The sequence below is a fragment of the Ochlerotatus camptorhynchus genome, unplaced genomic scaffold (assembly GCF_037179485.1).
Source record: "Ochlerotatus camptorhynchus isolate MF236.1 unplaced genomic scaffold, CSIRO-AGI_Acam_v1.1 ptg000324l, whole genome shotgun sequence".
In the NCBI taxonomy this organism is placed as follows: domain Eukaryota; kingdom Metazoa; phylum Arthropoda; class Insecta; order Diptera; family Culicidae; genus Ochlerotatus; species Ochlerotatus camptorhynchus.
The window spans coordinates 1689994-1695993 of record NW_027040812.1 but is presented as its reverse complement, the minus strand read 5'-3'; positions in this window follow the sequence as shown (position 1 = coordinate 1695993).

The following is a 6000-nucleotide window of genomic DNA, read 5'->3' as shown; positions in this document are numbered from 1 at the left end:
GGTTGCACAACGAAGGAAGACAAACTAAACTGATGGGATGGATATCAAAATCATTTATGCAAGCAAGAAGTCGCTCAATGTTTCACGAACGTATATAAACGCAACGGTTGATTGCATTTTCATTGGTGGTTGTTTGAAGGAACGATGGTGTGGAGTTGATAAACATATAGAATGGATGCAGCTTGATGGTAATGGCTAGCTTGAATCAGTGATGCATGAAATGATCATGGACCGTGTGCTTCGGGTATGTAGCGATATGGTTTATAATATAAGCTAAAGGTTGCAAAGTTAAAACTCACTGCGAGGCTTTATCTTTATTTTTATTGGGAGCATGGAAAAGCCCATTTGAGTGGAGCGAACTTCGAAGCTTTTTTTCTCAAATGGGCATGAAATCTCCTCATCTTTTTGCATCAAGAAAACAGTATATTCCAAATGATAAAGTATTAACTTAAGGGGAAACACCTGTTGAGATCTCTAAATGATCTCTAAAAAAGATTTTGTTTTAAGAATATTTTGAATGCAATCACTTCGGATTTTGAGTATGTTATTAAGCAACATTTAAGTTTTATTTTCGAAATTCGGAAGCCAAAAATCTATTTTTTTCCGCTGGAATCCACATTTTTTTACCATTAGAGATCTCAACAGGTGTCCTCCCAGGACTAAACAAAAACTAACAACGATATACGAATGAATTGGTTAGAACGGATGGTACGACGACAAAAATAAAAATTCAAGTCATGTAGCACTGCAGGATAATCTATTTAAGATTGAACAACATGCGATGTGACAAAAGCCTTAGTGACATTCCTACGAACCTCCAGAAGGTCATGGTCAATTATTTTCCAACGATCTTCATAACTAGGTAGATTATATTGATCATTCCAAGGCAAAAATCGAACAGTAAAGCGAGTAAATTTATGATGGATATGGATAACTTCTACTTGCTGTATGCTGTTCGTTCAGCCAAGACAAAAACTGCATATTCCAATGTAGAGCTATTTTAGGAACAATTCAGGGTCTTCAAACAGTGATCATCCGAAAATTCTTTTGCAGCATGAAAAGTGAAGCCCAGGCATTAAGAAGCTTTGGAGATTATCCTACATATTTTTTTAAACTAAGATTTTAATCTGGGGTGATTACCTCTCACCCCAGCAGGCCTGTGTTCAATTCCAGTCAGCGCCGCCGGGATTTTATGAGGCATAACATCTCTTTCAGAACGAACTTGACTGTTTTCCAACTGGTGCGCAACAAATCGAATGCCATCAAACGCTCAGTAATTTCTTTTGGGTGTAAACGCTCTGTCATTTCATTTGATTGCGCTATTGCCGGAACATCTCTAAATTTTCCATTTTCCATCAGACATTTTCAAATAAAGCTTGACCCTATGTTCATATTTTTCATCATAAATTTTCAGTAAAGCAGCTTCCCTCCAATCCTCAGAATGGTGCAAATTTTACACGAGAAATTATTATTAAAATTTGTTTCTCTATTCAGCAAATTTAAGACCAAAAATTTTCCGAAAAGCTTGCCCATCCGTTCACCAGAACGGTGCAGATTTTCCACCAGAAAATTTTAATTTAGCTTAATTTTAAATAAAGCTTGTGCCTTCATTTACCAGACTAGTGCAAGTTTTCCACTAGAAATTTTCTGTTCATTTCATTTATCAAAGCGATGCAAATTTCGCACCAGAAATTTTCAATAGAGTATGCTCCTCCATTCATCAAAACGGTGCACCAAAAATTGTCAGTGAAGTTTGTTTCACCATGCACCTTTGTGGTGCAATTTTCAGGCTTTGCCTCTTCATGCAGAATGGTGCAAATTTTGCACTATAAATTTTCAATGAAGCTTGCATTTCCACCAGAAATTTTCAGTTAAATGTGCACCTCCAAATTTTTAGCGCGATTCAATTTTGGAACCAGAATCAGACATATTCAATAAAAAGCTTTTTCTTCGATTTACCACCACGAAGGTGAACTTTTTTAACCTTAAATTTAACCTTTTTTTAATTTAAAACTCCATGAACAACCTAGAAAAAAAATTACACCAGAAATGTTTTGTATTCACCAGTGTGGTGCAATTTTTTGACCACCTTGCCCCACCCTGTGCATACCAGTGGCGCTGGAATAGGCAATCTCTCAAACCCAGACCGCGGAGTAGTCAAGTTGGCAAAGTTCGGTAAGCTAAGAAAATTCTAGTGCAAGCCAATAGTTGTCAAATTGTGCGATATTGTGAGTGCTACAAAAAAATATTACCGTGCTATTGCACGGAATGCTAGAAGTTATAAAGAACGATTTTCAGTGCTAATGTACTTGTTTATAAAAGTGTAAAACCAATCTAGAAAATATACAATTTCTTTATAGAGTTAAGCTTTTAAAAAACGTGCCTTAGAAGTTATTCCGTACAGTATACTGTACAATGCTACCGACGCTAGGGAGGCACCTCCCACACCAGGACCCTACCTATCGACCCATCAATTCATGAACCGAGGACCAACGGCTTTACTTCCCTTCCGAAGGAAGGCGTGATCAGAGATGTTATGCCACATAACATCCCGGCGGCGCCGACTGGGATTGAACCCAGGCATGCTGGGCTGAGGGGTAATCACGCATACTACTATAACTGTAAACGTGATCTAAAAGAAAAACATAATTGTAATGTCGAATATGTATTCATTCGAAGAACATCCTTCGAGTGAAGGTACACCCCTAGGATGCCACGGAGTCCGTTCTAATCGTCAGCTTCATAGAACAGGCGTCTTCGACCGATGAGGCATACAACATAGGCACACCTAAGCCTGCACTCTCATTGACGGGAATCATCAACGCGGTCCAGTCCGCATCGTGCTCTCTTGCCGTGCGGATCTATTTGCTTTTTGCTGAAGGAAGTGTTACTACTACCTAAAGCTACAACAAATTTAAACAGCACTTTTCAGTGCTCAACCTGTAAAAATTTTCTACCTTGTTCAACTCTTATTCCTCTTCGATCCTTGTTTGGACCCTACCCGAGGTAATCCTTCTTGGATATCGATTTGGAAAATTCCTCTTCGACCCTTCAGATTCTTATAGTAATCTGCTTGGAAGTCGATTTGGATAAAAATTTACTGCCGCCATGGCGCCTAAACGCAAAAGAAAGGGGCAAACTCTTGACCCCCCTTCTGATGAAATTAATTTGAGTAATCAATTTGATTTGCTCACGGATGATGAGAATGATCCATCATCCAAGAAAAATTCTAGTAAACTTTCCCGGCTTAATGCCAAGAAGGAAAAGATTCCCCCTATTGTGATAACCACTACCGATTTCCATGCTCTTCGCATGGAACTTTTGAATTTCGTGAAAGTTAAGTTTTCACTACAAATTGGACGTCGGGGTGAATGCCGTGTATTGGCTGAAACCTTGGACGGATTTAAATGTCTTCTCAAGTATCTTACTGAGAAGAAGCACAAATTTTTTACTTACGACACCAAAACTGAACGTGTGTTCAAGGTTGTCATGAAAGGACTGCCCAGTGGTGAATCCCTGGATCAGATCAAAGATGAACTGGCAAAATTACTTGGAGTTGTGCCACTCCAAGTAATCAAAATGAAAATGAAATCCCGTCCTGGCGATTCGCGCAACGGGATTTCTAATGATTTTTATTTAGTTCACTTCAAGTCTAGTGAACTAAACAACCTTAAGGCCTTAGAAAAAGCTAGCCTTATGCTCCATGTCCGAGTGAAGTGGGAACACTTCAGGAAGACTGGAGGAAATTTCCAAAACCTCACCCAGTGCCGTAAGTGCCAGGGATGGGGTCACGGAACTAAAAATTGCTACATGCCAGCTAAATGCATGAATTGTGGTGATTCCTCTCACGCAAAGGACGACTGTCCTGTGAAGGAAGATCCTAAGAAATTTAAATGTTCAAATTGTGGTGAAAACCACAAATCCAATTTTTGGTAATGTAAGACTCGCAAAGCGATCCTAATCGTTCTAACCGTCAGATAGGAAACGCTCCACGTTTCCGACCAGGTACAAATTCCTCTGCTGTTAACAACGGTCAGCGAGGAACAAATTCTACATTCGTACCCGTAGGTACAAATATCACCCCTGCTTCAAATGTTTCATCTGTACCTACTCCCCTCGCTGCTAACAATGTTCAGCGAGTTAATGGAGCTACCTATGCTGCTATTGCACAGGTAGAAATCAAAATACTAACCAACGTTCTAACGGAAATTTTGACAATTTTGACTTAGGAAGCATTACTGCCCCCAAAATGGAATTTTTACAGAATTCATTAATTGACATGATTTCTGATATGCTTAAATCTAACTCCATGTTTGGTGCTATTCAAACTGGAGTAAAATTTGCAAATAATATTGTCATGACTTTAAAATTCAGTAATGGATTTTAAAGCATTAAATATTGTAAATTGGAATGCTCGATCTCTTAAAGATAATGAAGACGAGCTATTTAACTTTTTGAGAGTTCATAACGTGCATATTGCCGTTATAACTGAAACGTTCCTTAAACCTGCCCATAAGGTTAAGAAGGACGCAAATTACTTGATTTATAGAAATGATCGTCTTGATGGACCCTGTGGTGGCGTTGCCATCATTATTCATAGACGAATCAAACATAAAATTCTTTCTTCATTTGAAACCAAAGTTTTTGAAACTTTGGGAGTTTCTGTTGAAACAAAATTTGGACAACTTACGTTTATAGCTGCCTATTTGCCATTCCAATGCGTAGGCCAGCAAAAGAATTTTCTCAAGGGTGACGTCCAGAAACTTACCCGTCACAGGTCTAAATTCTTTATTATTGGTGGTTTTAATACAAAACCCCGCTCATGGAATAATGCTCAAAGCAATTCCAATGGTAATATTCTGTTTGATGATTGTTCTGCAGGTTATTACACTATTCAATATCCAAACAGCCCAACATGCTTTTCTTCTGCAAGAAATCCCTCCACTATTGATTTGGTCTTAACTGATTCATGTCAACTTTGTAGCCAATTGGTTACCCATGCTGACTTCGGTTCTGATCACCTTCCAGTAACTTTTAAAATATCCCAAGAAATAATTTGTAATCCCAACAGCTCTACTTTCAATTACCATAGAGCTGATTGGGAGCAGTATCGAACATTTATGGAATATAACTTCGATCCAAACATTCCTTTGCAAACCAAAGATGAAATTAATTATGCTCTTGAATCTCTGACTACTTCTATAGTTGAAGCAAGAGCTGACTCAGTACCAAAATGCGAGGTTAAATTCGATTCAATTATAATAGACGATGATCTTCAGCTCTTGATCCGTCTTAAAAATGTCCGTAGGAGACAATATCAAAGAACACGCGATCCTGCCATGAAAGTTATCTGGCGGGATTTGCAAAAACAAATTAAAAAGCGATTCTCTGCCCTGAGGAACAAAACTTTTGAAAATAATATTTCTAAATTAGACCCGAGTTCCAAACCCTTTTGGAAACTCACAAAAATTTTGAAAAAACCTCAAAAGCCTATTCCAGCGCTTAAAGAAGGTGGTAAAATTTTGATCACAAATTTGGAAAAAGCTCAGAAACTTGCTAAGCAATTCGAGAGTTCCCATAATTTCAGTTTGGGTCTTACTAGTCCTATTGAGAATCAGGTTGCTCGGGATTTTCTGAATATTTTCTCTCGGGAAAATATTTTTGATGATTCCTGGGGGACTGATTTGGACGAAGTAAGGTCTATAACTAAAAATTTTCAAAATATGAAAGCTCCAGGTGATGATGGAATTTTCTATATCCTCATCAAAAAACTCCCAGAGAGTACCTTGTCTTTCTTGGTAAAATTATTTAACAGATGTTTCCATTTGGCATACTTTCCTGATAAATGGAAAAATGCAAAAGTTGTTCCAATTTTGAAGCCGGATAAAAATCCAGCTGAAGCTTCTAGCTACCGTCCAATAAGTTTGCTTTCTTCAATAAGTAAACTTTTTGAAAAGATAATTTTGAATAGAATGATGCTTCACATCAATACGAACTCAA